We start from the raw sequence: 16,623 nt of genomic DNA on the forward strand, positions 1-16,623 counted from the left end.
ATTATGAGTGTCCAACAAGAAACTGGCATTGTGGGATTGAGAAATGGTTGCCAGCCTCAAGTTTTCTGAGAGTTTGATTTTGTGGACGTTAAGGGCTTCTGCTCACTAGTGGACATCCTGGACAAAGTTAATGCAGCTGACAAAAAGGAGAGAGAGCTTTACGGTATCCAGAACCCTCCAAGGATCAACATTTAGAACAGGCAAGGAATTCCTGCAGATCAGCCAGAACAAGGCAGAAATCGCAATAGAAATAAAGATGAGTGAAGGGTTATGAACGGGAGAGTACAGGTCAAGGAGACTCCACAGAGCTAACGAGCATCTAAGAAGTGCGGGGTTCCTTTCGTCAGCAGGGACACACCAACCAAAATGGCCACCCGGAAGACTGATGGGAGAGAGAGAGGCTGCAGGTTACCTAATATCCTCAGAACACGTGGAAATTTCTGCACGGGGCCACACAGGAGGGGTCCGAAGATGATCTTTGCAGCATTCTTTGTGGTGATCGAGAATGGGAGGCAGCCTCGGTGTCTCTGGGAAGAGGGGACAGGTGAACAATGATGGTGGACGCCCATCCGAGTGAATTACGCAACAGTAGAAGCAGTGGACGAGCTGTCCCGCCAGTGCCGTAGACAGATCTTGAAGGCCTAGTGCTGAGTGAAAGGTTAAGATGCAGAATAGGACATCTGACAATAGCACAGCCATTAAAAATTCCTGCAGCGGTACGCATGAAGCAGAAACACATGCACACAAAAAGGTACCTATTAGAAAGCTCATCTTGTGGAGCGAGGACTGGGATATGGGGACGAAAGGGGATTTGTAAGAGTTTGCTTACGGTGTGTTGTCGATACCAGAAGCCCACAGATCTGACTTGAAGGAGAATGTGGCATGGAAAGGGCAGCCCAGAAGCTCAAGCTGTGTGCTGTGGAAAGAGGGGACAGGAGTGTCTCTCCCCCATACCCACCCCATGGGGAGGAGTCCATGGGGAGGTCATTTTCCTTATTCATTGCTGGGCTGTTCAAGACCCTTTGTCCCTGAGGCTGTTTTAACAGACCACCCTTACACTTGACTCCAGAGCTTCCCTTTTGCCAGTGATTAGCAACCCGCCATTGTCATGAGAGAGGGGGATGCTCATAAGTCACCCCTGGATAAGCGTGAGTGGCAGAGCTGGCTTCCAGGACTGGAGTATGTTTCAGTTGTCTTCAGCTACTCTGAGCACCTGAGTCATCTTGGGGTCCACACTGTAGGTCATGGCCAAGAGCTTAGGGCCAAAGTTTTATCCAGATTAAGTAGAATGCTTTGGAATTGGGTTTTTCCAGAACCTGATGGGAAATGAAGTTACTAGACTCCGTGCAGCCGTCCGCTCTTGCTCCTCTCCACCCAGGAGATGGGAATATTCACCGCAAATAGGTGCAAACAAATCAACTGCCTCCCCCACCCCGGGTCTGTTTGATCTGGACACAGTTGGCCCCTGACATTGTTCCTTCTGTTTCTACTTGAGAGAACAGTTCTGTGGGGGTTTTTGTCTTTTTGAGATTTAAGGGTTTGGGTGGTAAAAAGCCATTTGGACCAGGGAGAGCACCACCAGCTTTTGCTTTGCCCAGTTGTGTGCTCTGGGAAGCTCTGGGCCTGGACCCCCGCCCTGGGTGGCTCAGCGGGTGGGCCGCAAATCCAACCATTGGTAAAGCCAAGAACTGAAGGTTTGCAGAAAACCGGAAAGAAAACCCAAGGATGGTTCTGCTGGTTTGACAATTTCCCCACTGCCCTTTCTCATGCACTGGAGTCATTTAGGGACCTCTTTCTTCTGCCTGTTCTTTATCCCACCTGTCCGTTTGCTGACGACTTTCCTTTTCTGCCCCACATCCCTGGACCTGCGTTCCCAATTTCTGGGTCCACTGGAATGTTGACACCCAAGTGATGGAACAATAAAGATCTTCATTTCTGTGAAGTTCAAGCATCACCCCCAGGGTCCTTTCCAGTTCAAAGGATTTGTAATTTTGCAATGAGCTGGCTCACATCCTTGAATAGCCCCTTGGCATGGGAGAATTTCCGAGTGTTCACGCAATAGGTATTTTCTTGAGCTTCAGTGTGTATCAGGTATTGTCTCGGTGTTGAGATCAAGCTGGGGCACTATTAACACGGCTTCTGTCCTAATGGAGTTTCCACTCTAGCGGAGGAAAGCAGACCACAAGTGAGCAAATACAGTTGTTGTTGTTGTTGTTGTTGTTGTTCTGTTCTTCTTCTTCTCCTCCTCCTCCTTCCTTTTTTTTTTTTTAAAGATTTTATATCTTTATTTGCCAGAGAGAGAGAGAGCGAGCGAGCACAAGCAGGGGGAGCCACAGGCAGAGGGAGAAGCAGTCTCCCTGCTGAGCAAGGAGCCCGATGCAGGGCTCGATCCCAGGACCCCGGGATCATGACCTGAACCGAAGGCAGATGCTTAACTGACTGAGCCATCCAGGCGTCCCAGCAAATACAGTTCTAAAAAAGGATAATTTCAGATAGTTGTAAGTAACATGAAAAACAGAGAATGTCATGAGAGTAATTCCAGGGGAGAGGGGGAGCACTCCCCATATTAGCCAGGTGCTCAGGAAGAGTTTGTCTGGGGAGATGACATTAGAGTTGAGACCTTAATGGAGAGGAGGAGCCTGCTGAGTGGAGAACCAGGGTTGGGAGTTCCAGGTCCAGGGACCAGCAAGGGCAAAGGTGCTAGAATGGTGTGGGTGTAGGGGTGTGGGGGTCGGGGCAGAGCTTGGTCAGCAGTGGGGAGGGCTGGGCTGTGCCCAGGAGCTTGGGTCTTATTCTCAGAGCACTTGACACGCAAGGACATTTCGCTTCCCAAGCACCCGGCCAGGTGGCCATTGCGTCGTCCAGTTGGGTAGGTTATCACCATGTGGACTCCTTTGGCTTCTAAACAGTCTTTTGTCCACAAGAAGAACCCAGGTGCATCCTAGAAGAAGAGTCTCCTTCATACTTTTCTGAAGAGGTTGAGGTGGTACAGACCTATTGCAGTTTTCCACACTTTACTGAAGGCGGTTCTGAGGGTGCGATTGGGCATGGAGTAAGCCCGCAGACCCACAGCTCATGGGTGGCAGATGTAGGACAATGGCCTGAGATCCCTGAATGATGTGGGACCATCATCTCTCCCACCAGGCAAAGCCAGGGAAGGACTTCTGAACCACCGCGTGTCTCTGAATTGCTTCTTCAAGAGGCGGTCAGTACTTCACTCCCTCACTGTTCAGACTGTAGGGAATATCAGGTTGAAAATTGCAGCGTTTGTGTAGAACTGGTTCATATCCAGCTGGGATTCCTGTGACCTTGGGCCATGACTTACTCTTTCTGAGTGTCTGTTTCTTCATCTGAAAGGGGCTCATTACCCATTTCCTGGGAGGTTTGTAAGGATTGAGTGAAATCTTTTACTTCTCAGTAGGTGCCCCCCACACAGACCCAGTACAAGTGATTGCTGGTAGGTGGTGGTGAAACAAGACATTGACTTTTCCATGGATCCACCATGTTTATTTCTGATGCCTAAAACCCTTGCTTCTGATAATACTGCCGTTAAGGCTTCGTGGGGAGGGGAAGGGGATTCGTGAAGGGCTGTTTCCTGTTTCTGAGCCCATCAGTATGAGAACACAGTGCCTCATGAGTCCTCTGTCTCCCCAGCCATCCCCGTCTAGAATAGTCACTGCTCTACTCATGTGCCCCGCTTATTGGAAGGATCAACGGAAAGCTATGCATACGAGTGTTTTGAAAGCTGGAAAGCACTGAACATGTATAAAAGGTGATTATTTCAGTGTTGGTTTGGGAATTGCATCGCAGATGAAGGGAAGTCCACAGTGCTTTCCAAGTCATTGCTATTTGTTCCAGTTTTCAACCCGGGGGTCTTCACAGCCAGAAGGCAGGCTCTGTCGGTCATGGGAACCCAGGGTTGGGTGGAACCGTGTTTAAGTTTGGCTGATGAAATGAGCAATTAGGTGCAGGATCACAGTTGGCTGAAGTGAAGTCTCGGGAAGAGATTCGGGCAGGCTGGTCAAGTTCATTTCACTCCTGCAGGCAGTGGATCCTTCCATGCCAGGGTGCCCGCCCCAAGATGTGGAGGATGGTCAGCTGTCTGCGTCCCAGGACTAGTGCCCACATGGCCTGGATACCAGTGGCAGCCCCACGAGAACATCTGCTCAGAGACATGTTGCTGCTAGGTGTCTTTTGCTGACTCATCCCAAGCTGCTACTCCCAGCCTGGCTCTGGGGTCCCCCTGGGCCCAAGGAAGCCCCAGTCTCCCGGCAGCTGGTGCCTGAAGAGGGCTGGGCTGCTTGGGACATACGTGTCTTCCCTCTCCTGACTTCCTGCACTAATTCTGTTTGGGGGAGAGCCCTCCCCCCACATCAACCCTGACCTCCTTCCTCTTCCCTGCTCCACACCCACTGTCTGCTTCATATTAAGTGGGTCATCAAGATTCAAGAATGATTATTAAAAATACTGCTACTACCTTTTACTTTTTATTTCAATGCATGTTCTGTTTTTTTACCTGTACAGATGTCCCATTGAGTTGTGTCAGAAGCATGTGACAGCCCTTTTCTTCATGGGGTGACTGAGGGCTTGAGCCTTTGGATGTCACTGTCACACAGCTACTGAGTAGGAAGTTGTTTCTCCCAGAAGGTGGGTTTCCAGACTCTGAGCCAAGGGCCAGCCTTGCTGCCCGCATCTGATGGTGACTGTGTGCCCGGGCTGGGCGGCAGCATCCCTCCTTGGGCATTTATCCTCCGCATCTCGCTTAATCCCTGGGGACTCTGGAGGGATGGTGGTGAGAACTTGCCGAACCGGCTCTCACCGTTCACCAGGCACCTGGAGCCTCCCGGGGGTGGCCGAATACCTGGGAGGGTCCTGATTGGAAAAGCCTCTTAGAATCTTTCAGTGACATTCTTGGCATTGCTTCCTGGGGGAGAAGTCCCCTGGAATGCAGGGACTTGTTCCCCTGAGCTAGACTGGGCTGAGAATGTTAATAAAAGTCTTCCCAAAGCTTTTCCATCAGACACTTTCATCTTCTTCCAGGCCTGCAGAATCAGGACTGGGCGTGGGGGCGGGGAGGCAGGCATCCAGCAGTAAATATTATTATCCTTATTCTGTGGATGGAGGAAATTGAAGCCAGACACCAAGGCCAGAGGCGGCCCAAGCACAAGTTCACGGCCAATGCGGTGGGATCCAAACCCAGCTCCACTGGACTCTAGAGCACATTCTGCTGCCTGGCCTAGCCCGATCGAGCTAGACATGATCTCCATCCTAGACATGAAGCCATGTTTGATCTGAAGTTCAGTGGGGTGTGAGTCTACGGGCGGCAGTCCAGCCATCTTGGTGTGCGCCTTTGGGGTGCGGAGGAGGACTCCCTGACGTGGCTCGCAGCTGCTGCTCGGCTGTGTCGAGGAGAGCCCGAGCCGGATACAAGAGACTTCCCTGAAAGGGAGCTTTTCTGCGTGCTGGGGTTCCAGGTGCTCTCCCCGTCGTGCGTTCCCTGCTGGCCCAGCCAGGGCTTTGTCATGCTGTTCCTTATGACAGGGAACGGGTCCTCTTTCCCTCCGCCCTTCCCCGTCACCCCCGCCTCCATCCACCGCCCCCTCATCCTGGAAGCCAGCTTTCATTGATCACATCTGGCCCCAGCTGTTCATACCCCATGGCGGACCCAGTCAGCACTTCCCAGGGCGGACACACGTGGGTCTCTGTCTCTCCTGCTTCTGTCTCGTCCCCGCCGCTAGTTGGAAAACTCCTGAGGCACAGAGCGGGATGTTGGCACTCAGGTGGGCATTCAGTTTATGCCAGTTCCTAGGAGTTTCTGTCCAGCTTCCCCGTGGCCTCTTTCAACCAAGCCTTAAGCTTTCCCAAGTGTCTACGGAGTCTCTACCCAGCACTGTCGTGAGCACGCGTAGGGTGGAGAGAGGCGAGCTGTGGTCCCTAGCCATGCGGGCACTTCTCCCTGGGGGCCCGGAGGTGGGTGCCTACCCAGTGCACAGCACGCCTTGGCTGTGTTGCTCCCGTGTTGCCTTGCGCACCGTGTGATGAGAGGGGTGAGGGTGGACCCTGACGTGGCAGGGGGAAGGTGAGCGGTTTCCCTGTTTCTTGGAAGAAAAGATAAGTTAGGGTGTTCGCACTTGGAAAATAAATCTCACTGCAGGCAACGTTCAGCCACACGCCGTTCGTGCCCAACAGCTGTCTCTCATTTGCTGGCAAATGTTCCCAGTGATGAATGTCCTGCTTCCACAGTCACAGCCGTCCCTAAATGGAGGCTTTGGACAAGTGCAGGGGCAACAATGGCCCTTCTCAGAGAGCTCTCAGCAGACGCTCCCAGTGAAGTTGGTTCATCACTTGGAGCTGGGTCAAGACCATAGACAAGATGCCATTGATTCCGCAAGGAAGGCCTCTCACAGCCGTGGAGCTGGGCTGAAGTCAGCAAGAAGCAGAGAAAGGGATGGGATTCATGGGTGCTGGGGACAGGCCTCGAATAAGCAGAGTGAATGATGCCACCTTTCAAATACCATCTTCTAGAAGTTGACCGATGGCATGGTGGCCCTTCTTCTGGATACGTTTGCAAAACCCCCTGCAGTCATTCTAGGATCCCGGGGTTGGGAGGGGCTCATGCTTCCCGGGCAGAGCATGTTGTCGTATAAAGTTATAAAGCTGTGGTTGAAGAGGTAAGAGTACTGGGCTAAGGGAGATGAGGGGCCGAGCAGGGGCCTGAACCCTAACTCCTGGCCTCAATCCATTTGCCTCCTTCTCCCCATAACCAGGAGGGGGAATGGTGGCGAAAAGAAGAGGAGCTGGGAGAGCCCCCCTCCCACTCACTCCTGCGTCCGCTCTCCCTCTCTGGTTGTGTCTCTGTTGACTTCCTCGGACAAAGTAAAATTTGGTCAAACTTCCAAGCTGGCATGGCTCGACTGGGCAAACTCTGTTTTTCTCTGTCCTTGTTATTTGTGTTTTTCCAGTGGAGGTACTTTTCATCATTTAGAACAGCGCAGACAACAGCGACATGTTGCTATTTCTCTCTGGAAGGAGTTCAGTGTAGCAATTTTACGTGTATTTTTTATGGCAAAAGCCATACCTGCTTGTTACAAAATCTGCATCTGCGGCAGGAATTTACAACCTGGAATGTGAAAATCCCTACAATTCCACCCTCGATGATAATCTCTGTCAAGGGTGTATTCATCCAAATATTTTTCTTCCTCTGCAATCATTCTGTCCTTTTCCTGCCTCTCTCCTGTCCTTCCCTCCCTTCCTTCTGTTCCTTCCCTTCCTTCTTCCTCTCTCCTCCCTTCTGTTCCTTCCCTTTCCTCCTTTCCAGCCCTAGGGGTATAAAGTTTTAAAAAGCAAAAGCCAAAAATAAAGTCCCAGTTTATCAAGTAGCCTTCAAAATGAGTCCCTATATAAGCAGACCCGTGTGATCGTTTCCCCCTCCCCCCAGGTGGAACCCCCTCCCCAGTAACCTTCTTTAAGTTCAGGATGTTTCTTGGAGCTCATTCCTGATAGGTCCGCTGCATTTTCTGTCCTGCTCAGTACTTCCTGTCTGTGGAGATGGCATAAGTGTTGAGCATCACGTTTCTGTCTGTCCTTTGCTGTAACAAACGGTGCCACTGCGGGTTTCCTTGCACCGAGCTCATTTCCGACACACCCAGGATTTCTGCAGCATAAAATCTCTGGACGTAGCATCACTGGGTTGCAGGGGCACGTGCATTTATAGTTTGCTTAGATGTTGCCAGAATGTCCTCCTAGAAGTTGTGTGTCCTTTTCACCCTTATTAGCAAAGTGTCAGAGGATCTGTTTCCCTCCACCTTCATCAGCACAGCATGTTATTACTTTGTCATCTTTGACTATTAGAATGAGCAAAGGTACTTCTGCAAGGTTTCTCTTTTTTACTATACGTGAAGTTGAGTATCTTTTCGTATGTTTAAAAGCCGTGTGTGTGTGTGTGTGTACATGCTCTGGTCGTGCACCTTATCTATTTTTCTCTTGGGTTGTTGGGCTTTTTATACATTAAGGAAATTAACCCTTTGGATATGAGTTGCAAACCCCCACCACCACTGTCCCCCCTCCCCGCCAGTTTCTTGTCTTTTGAATTGCTTTTATGTTTACTTTTCCAAAGTAGAATTTTTGTATGTGTGTGGTCAAATTTATCTCCTTTTATGGCTCTAGGGTTGTGTTTTTTTTTAATACTAAGAAAGGCTCTCTCTAAAATTACACTTCAAAAAATCTTTCTCCTTTTTCTGAAAAATAGCTTTATTGAGAGACCCTTCACATACTATACAAGTCACCATTTAACGTGGACAATTCAGTGGTTTTTAGTATATTCACAGATATGTGCAGCTATCACCACAGTTAATTTTAGAACTTTTCAACACCTCAAAAAGAAACCTGGTACCATTTCTGTTACCCTTCATTCTCTGCTTGCACCTCCCCTCCCCCCAGCCGCAAGCAAACACTAATCTACTTTCTGTCTCTCTAGATTTCTGTCTTCTGGACTTTCCTGTGAATGGGATCACATAATATGGAGACTCTTGTGATTGGCTTCTTTCACTTAGCATAATGTTCTTAAGGTTCTAAGTTGTCATATGGTATCGGTACTTCGTTCCTTTTTATGGCCAAATAATATCTCATTGTATGCATAGGTATGGATGTAACACACCTTGTCTATCCAGCCATCTGTTGATGGACATTAGTGTTGTTTCTGCTGCCTGGCTATTAGGAGTAATGCCACTGTAATCATTGGTATACACATTTTTGTGTGGACATAGGTTTTTGTTTCTCTTGGGTATATACTTAGGGATAGAATTTCTGGGTCGTGTGGTAACTTGATGTTTAATCTTTTGAAGGCCTGCCAGACTGTTTTCCAAAGCAACTGCATCATTTTACATTCCCACCTGCTATGTTTTCATCTAGTGCTTTTGTGATCTTATTTTTCATGTTTTAAGTTTTTGAACAGTCTGAAGTTCTTCATAAAGTATGACTAGGGGTTAAATGTGTATTTCTCCAGATGGCTAGTCCATTGTAACAACAATGTTTTTCAGTCTTTCCTTCTTGATGTCTTTATCATAAATCACTATATATACTAGGTCCTATTCTGTATACTCTAGTCTTTTCCATTGATCTATTTGTCCATTCATAGAACATTGCCACACTGCTTTAATTTTTGTAGTTTTGTGACATGTTGCCTCTTAATGTTTTAAAAACCCATGCATCACAAGCATTTATTATACTCTTATCTCTATGTAGTGCAGAGTTAGGGATTGTATGAATCAATTCCAACGTTGTTCCTGCCATCCAGAAGCTTGTGGTAAATAAGAGTTAGTTCTCATTGCCATACCCTCTAACAAACACATTACATGAATTATCTTATTTAACTGTATAATTCTTTGCGGGTAAGTAGAGTTTTTCATCCCCATTGTAGATATGAGGAGACCAAGTCTTTGAGACAGACAACCCTGAGAAAGAAAAAAGACAGGGTTGGCTTTCAAAAAGTTCTGGGTCAGGTGCTTTTGGGTGCCTGTCAGTGGAGAGACAGTCCAAGGCAATGTGGCGGAAAATTCTACCTAGTGTCTCCCCGGCAGCCAATGTCTGCTCCCTCACAGTAGAATGACCCAGATCAGTGAGCCCTCGGAGGAGAGCCCCGCACTTTGGAATGGAAGGCTCGTAATCATAACTTTGGTCAGCCCGCAGCACTGACTCGCCATTGAGAGCCCAGACAGTGGGGAAGTGGGGCTAGACTTTGGATACATTCTCTTCCCAGATTGTGTGACTCAAGATCCCTGCCAGGGACGGAGTTGAGTTTTGTTTTGTTTTGTTTTGTTTTCCCCCATTGCAAAAGGACAGCAAAAGTATTTGCCACATAAAACATACAAAGCCTCATAAAGTCTCAACCAATGAAATCATCGTCTCTTCCCAGGCAGACTCACTCTCCTGACCTTGGCTGATTTCCACCCTCCAGGGACTTGTAAGGCGAGGGAACCGATTTACTCAAGGAAGAGACCTACTTAACTTTCACTTCCTCAGACTTCATCAAACACTTGGGGTTTGGGGGTTATGGGATTAAGAGAGCACGATGTGACTGCCCTTGGAAGTGTTGGCTTGTAGGAATGTGGGGTAAACCCATGAGGAACAAGAAGTCTGAAAAGGATTTGGCCTAGAAATGGCAATAAAAATGCAAAGTGGCCTCGATGTTTCAAAACTTCCACTAAAGGAGAACATGTCAATCTCTTCCTCCTTCTCTCTGTCATCCCCCAAAGACATTTGTTTTATGGGAAACTCTTGGGAAAATTTTAACTATTCCACTGGGTAGGTGGGTGATTGTTATTTACTTTTTATTGTGGAAAAATAGGATATTCAGTCTGGGTCAGTGTGACAGGTTTTGAAGATCCTGGTTTTGCGGACAACGCCATAGCACACCAACATCTGGTGTGTGTCTTGGCCTAGGACATGCCAGCGTCAGGTCATCTTCACGGTCGGTGCGTCTGCGGCTCCTTGGCCCAGACACCTTAATGATGACTGGTGATGTGTTCTTGGTCTTCCATGGTGGCCAGAACATCCCTGTAGGCCTACAGACCAAACTTCTTCCTCCATGTGTCCTTTTTGGGGACTTCTTGAATTGTAGGGTCTAGGGAAGCTGGAAAGTGGGGCCATTACTTCTCCTCTTCCAGGCCCTAGCTTTGGTCTTTGGGGGCTCATTTAATTTCAGGCATCATCTTAAAAGGAGAGATTCTCTGACAATCTGGAAGAGGGTACATTTGGAGGAAGAGCGAGACAACATTGCTTTGTGGAGAGAGACTGTTTCTCTGTAGAAACTGTAGTCCACTGTATTAGAAGGCATTCATTTACATCCTAAATCTGGGCTCTAGGGATATAATGAAGACAGTGGCAGCACTTTTAATATTTATTTCTAGAAAGCTTCTCAGCTTCCCCTGGAAAGGGCTCTGATTTTACCATGTGTCCCAGATTTTTTTTTATTCCATCCAGCCATTCCTGTAAGCCTCTTAGGCTGATGGGTACTCCTTTCTCTGTGCTTTCCCAGTCCTTGGTTCATTGCTATCTTGCAGAATTGAAATTAAGCCATTTTGAGGGCAGAAATGCATCTTATTCATTTTTGTATCTAGGAGAGTATGGGAACCCGATAATTATTGAATAATTCCACCGTCACACTGGGGAAAACCAGTAACCATTCTACCCATTAACTGTTACTTTGCCAACGCGTTGGTTCTAGAGATAGCATTCACCACTGATGTAGACAGAAGTCGTATTCTCTTGATATCTGTGGTGTATGTTACAGGGTCTGATAGAGCAGACAGTCCGTAGATGCTTGTGTCTTTCCCATCCACCACGCCTTGATGGCATAGTGATGGCTTCTTTCTGAAAAGCATGTCATTGTCCTTGGTTGGACTTCACCCAGTATAATCAAATCGTGCCTTGTTCCCCATTTGATCCTTGCCTTGAGAGGGACCTTTTTGAAGAATCTTCAAAAAGGCGTATCTCTGCTAGGTTTTTCAGATAACCTGGTAAAAATAGTCCACCTGCTAAACTAATGTGTTGGTGAAGACGAAGTTCCCAGCATTTCAAGCTTGGTTGTTCAGAGGTGTTTTTTGACTTGGAAAATCTGGGGATAGGATGGAGGAGGGTAAGTGCGAATTAGTAAACCGCAGGCCAAAGGACATGTTTTCTCCGTGTATTATGACCTTGACTTGTGTAAGGCCCCCTGGCGATATTCGAAACACCAGGTTTTCAATTGGATTTGAGACAACAAAGTATGACGCGGCCCTTTGCCTTCCCTGTGTTGGGGAAACAGGTGAAGGATGTGCCAAGCCCAGTCCCCTGGGGTCTCTCCACCATCTCCTTCCCATTGCCCCTGGCTCCTGTCTCCGTGGGTGGTGACTTCTGGGGAGGCCTGAAAGCTCCACTGGTTTCTCAGTCTCTGGCTGATTCCTTCTGGGTGGTCTTTTATTCTTCCCATGCTTCTCTATTCTTAAGTCCTCAGTATTTCTATCCCTTGGATAGGATTGAAGTTATTGTGTGTTTTTAATTGAGTGTTGACAGTTCTGGATTTGAGGAGCTCAGCAACTGCGTTATCGGGTCTGGATGTGCAGTGTTGTTTTAGCCCGTGTGATTGTTTCAAATGCCCTTCCTTGCGGTTTTTGAGTTAGGCAATTTGCTATAATCCTCCTCCAAGAGGAGCGATGATTGTAGAGGCTCTTCAGTTCTGAGTAAGAGAAACTGAAGAGTGTCTACCCTGCATTAAAAGAAATTTGCATTTACGGGATCCAGTGAAGACTCTTCAGATGCTAGTCAGAGGCTACGGAGGCAGCAACGTCAGTATTCGATTCTGTTGTTTCTTCTTTCTCTTCTCTAAGCTGCAAGTCCTTTAAGTGTAGATGACCTTTCGCACGGCTTTGCCTCGCACTCACCCTCCCTACCCTGCTCCACCAGTTCTCAGCACAAGGCCGGGTTCACAGTTGATGCCCTTTATAAGATGGTTTATTTCACAAGTCAGAGGCTTACACGGCAACGAACAAACACGATCCTTCCTCTGGAAGATCTCACCATCTCTCAGACAGTTTAGTGTGTGAGAGTCCTTGAAGGGGATGACTTTTTTAGGGGTGTGGGGAGGAGCCATACAGGTGGCCGTGTAATAGTTTGCTGTCCCATTCCAATGTAAAATTTTTATATTTATCCCCAATTAAACTCTTATGGGACTGAAATTTGAAATCAGAAAATTGACGTCCCCTCTCTTTTTGTACGGGCCAGTGGCTTTCAAGCTAAGAATGGTCTTTACAGATGAACATTTGCAAATAATTGGATGACGGGGAGCACTAACTTTAAGCAAGATGTTATTCATGTTATTCCCCTCTTAAAAAAATGTTCATTCGCATTGATTTTTATTATAAAATATTGCACTGGATTATTATATTCTGTCAATAGAAAATTGGTGGCTGTGTTTTCTCTCGTTATTGTACGAGCTACATTCTATCCTCACTTTTGCCTGTTGGTCTGCTCTAGAATAGGGGTCAGAAAACTTCTGTAAAGAGCAGTTAGTAAATATTTTAGGGTCTGTGTGGCAATGACTCCACCGTGCCATTGTGGTGTATACGCAGCCATAGATGGTGTGTAAGCAAGTGGGCATGGCTGCGTTCCAATAAAACTTTATTTGCGGACACTGAAATTTAAATTTCATATAATTTTCACATGTCATGAAATGTTATTCTTAGGGTTTTCTTTCAACCACTAAAAAATGTAAACGTCGTTCTTAGCTCACGAACCATGCAGGTGGTGGGCTGAATTGGGCCAGAGGTTCAGTTTGCTGACTCCTGTTCTGGAGGCTGAGGCAGCAGCCCCTAGTAATGCCTGACACGACTAGGTCAGCTCAGAGACGCTAGGGAACCTGAAATAACACTAGACAAAGTCATGTCTGGTCTCGTGACAAACTGCCTTCTCACCTCAGCCATGAGGCATGCTCCCGTTCCCCTCTGCCACACCTTGGGTCCGAGGGATTTCAATCCACCCGCCTCCCCCCAGCCTTGCCCCTGCACACCCCCTCCTCAACTGCCCATCCCCCAGACCTAGTTCTTTAAAATCTGTCTAGGAAAGAGTTTCTTCAGGATGCAACGTCAGCCCTGGGCCCCTTCCAACTCCTATTTGGAAGATCTTTCCAAGGATAGAGAAGCTGAAACAGCTGCATGATTTTTTTTTTTTTTCTTCTAGAATCATCCAGTGAGGGGGTGAGTTCAGGACTCTGGCAGCTCCTGTGTAAATGCTGAGCAGCTAAAGACAAATCTGGGAACAAATCTGGAGCAAACCCTGCTGCTCCCAAGCCAGTGAGAATGGCCTCCCCAAAGCCAAGACTTCCAGCATCTGCCTTTACATTGAGGCCAGGGCTGGGGAAGGGGAGCATCGCAGAGGGTCTTCCGAGACGCACTAGGATATTCTCTCGCTCAGCTGGGTAGCTGAGAAGACCCTCGACGGAAGCGTGCACATCTGCGGCTCCCCAAATGAGCCCCCTGTCCTGCGGCCAGTCCTGTTTGCCTCCGGCGTGGCTGTTTGTGCCAGAGGGTTAGCCAGCTGTGCTATGGTCTCATGGAGAAAGTTTCCAGAAACACTTTTTCCCCTTTCTGCTTGAATGACCAAGTTTCAGAAAAATCCAGTGATAATGTGCAGCCGTTTCAAATCTGTAACTTTAGCTGGGCTGTGTAGGGTCATGTTGCCTAGGAGATTCAGGGGAGGGCATGGTAAGGTCTAGGAAATAACCAGCAGAATGTCCTCGCGGGCCTGGAATGCAGAGGCAACAGAGAGGCCAGCAAGAGGGGATCGGGCATGTGGCATTTGTGTGCGATGGCTTTCCTCGAGGAGACAGTGTTGTGTTACTCTTTGACGTGACGTGGGAGTACCACGAGGGCAGGGGTTCCTACCTTTCGAATCTTCTACAGTGCCAGGCAGGTGTGGTCTTGCGTCCCGGACGGCGTCTCTGTTGTGCACCCAGGCCTCGTTGATTTTCCCAGAAGGGAAGGGGCCAGACAATCTTCCTGCGTGGCCGTAGGGGGTGGGCATGGGGCCCGTTGGCAGATAACCATGGTGACCGAGGCCTGGAGACTTCCAAGAGGGAGACCTGGGGAGTGGAGGCAGAGCTCTGGGGCTTGGCCTTGACCTTTCCAGTTTCTGATGTCTCTGTGGACCCCCTACTGAGTGGCCCGGTGTCGTCATATCGGGGCGGCCATTGGGGCGGAGGGAACTTTGAAGAGCTAGCATTGGAAAGTTTAAAAGGTGGGGGAGGGAGAGTTAATGAAAAGGCATTATGTCTTTCCCGCAATGCAGTTCTGCAGAATAATGACTATGTCACATTTTATGAACATTTTAAACATACATTGCACCCATTCGGTAGAATACCGTGCAGCTGTTAAAAAGAATGTGGCGCATCTGCATGTTGCCCAGAGTGTATCTCCAAGGGCCACGTGACAATAACAAGGCTCAGAATTCTGTATGTAGTGTGAGCTTACTTGTATAAGAGATTTATCTGCATTTCTCTCTACATTTTTATGTAGAATATTATGCGTAGGAAATTCCTGGAAGGTTACACAGTCCATTGACACTGGCGGCCAGGGAGGAGGAGGCTAACGCTGGGGGTTCTGAGATGGGAGGGAAACTTTTCATTGCCTGTTGGTACTGCTGTTTGATTGATTGATACATATGTCCACACATTGGTATATATTTACCATGTGCATGCAGGCCATTTTCTGAGTAGAAGTTTAATAAAAATAGAAAATGCACAAAAGTAGTCATTGAGAAGGTATTTGGCATCACGAAAGCTTCCGGAGCTGGTCGCCCTCAGCCCGCTCTGGACATTGAGATATGGAGAATAAAGCAAAAGAAAATACTGGGTTATTTCACTTGTGGCACCCCTGCCCCTCCCACCCCACCCAGCCCTGTGCAGCTTCCCTTATCTGAGCCATAAATTCTGGGACGAACAATGGCAAGTCCGCCTAGGGCTGGGCTTGGTGTTTACAGAGGGAAAATCTGGGAACCCATTGGAATGAAAAATGGCGCCCAAGGCTTCTGGGCTGGGAGGAGGGGCTCACCAGAAGGCTCTGGAGCCTGCCCATGTGACTGTCCAGGGACTGATGGAGAAGACCAGTGGACATTCTGGGGGCTAAACTCTCCACCTGTCCTGCGATTCTCCTTAAAACAGCTCTTAGATTCTTATAGCATCTCTCCTTAAGCCCAAGAAGAAACTTCAATTTGGAACAAGTTAGTCAAAAATTTTGCTGTTTCATCCAAATTAAAGGCAAGAAACCTTTGTTGTTACTGTCTCTACAGGATGTGACTTGCTGGGGGAGAAGTTAATGTAGTGGTTCTCGTGGGGGGAGGCATTCCATTTTATCCTTTTCCCCCTGATAAAATACACGAGAACTCATCAATATTACTCTTATGCTGGAATCCTATTTAATTCACTAGGTTTATGAGCTATAAAATGGTCTCTTCTTTTTCCACAAAAAATCATCTTCCCTTTGCTCTTGTGCTATTAAAAAAAAAAAAAATGAAGTAAACACAGGGAATTTTCCGTGGCCCAAATACTGACCTTGGTAAATCATCTTTTTTTGTTTGTTTGTTTTTCCCAGATTGATGAAGGGTCTTGCCCTGCTGGTCTTTCTTCAGAATCAGCATTTATAACTACCCACACCAGAAGCCCTTTTATCCCGTGATCCGCCTGTTCCCCATTCAGCTGAATCGCTTCTTTCCAAGATGGTGGCCAAATCCTTGCCCTTTTCCTCCCCTTCTCTTCCTTAGCGCAAGCCCACCTGGCTTTCTTCTTTGAGAACTGAGTGTGTTGACACCCAGACTGACAAACGTTTTCAGCATTATTTTAGCAGCTCTGCCCAGTAACAAATGGGGAGAGATGAGAGAAACAGCCAGTGGCTAGTGGCCGAGTACTTAGAATGTCCTGTCCCTGGGGCCCTGTGGGAGGCCCAGCAGACACTAGTCTGTCACGGGACCACTCCCAGTATTCCTGGATATTCCAAATATATTCCAAAATCTATTTCATGGTCCTGGGAATAAAGATTAGCTCAGTATCCCCCTGCTGCCACCTAAGTCCCGATGGCTAGAGAAGGCTGTTCGGAG

At 47.9% G+C, this 16,623-nt stretch overlaps 1 protein-coding gene and 1 long non-coding RNA gene across 6 annotated transcripts in view; both read left to right on the top strand.

Annotated features, from left to right (window-relative positions):
* The window catches only part of AFAP1L2 (actin filament associated protein 1 like 2), a 94,497-nt gene that overhangs the window by 13,037 nt on the left and 64,837 nt on the right, over positions 1-16,623 (top strand). The window lies entirely within an intron of this gene.
* On the top strand, positions 3,012-4,460 carry LOC103657395. Its single transcript, XR_566829.2, has 3 exons — positions 3,012-3,205; positions 3,655-3,772; positions 4,045-4,460. It is a non-coding gene; the product is annotated as an uncharacterized LOC103657395 (long non-coding RNA).

Source organism: Ursus maritimus, unplaced genomic scaffold (genome assembly GCF_017311325.1).
Source record: "Ursus maritimus isolate PB19 unplaced genomic scaffold, ASM1731132v1 scaffold_7, whole genome shotgun sequence".
Taxonomy (NCBI): domain Eukaryota; kingdom Metazoa; phylum Chordata; class Mammalia; order Carnivora; family Ursidae; genus Ursus; species Ursus maritimus.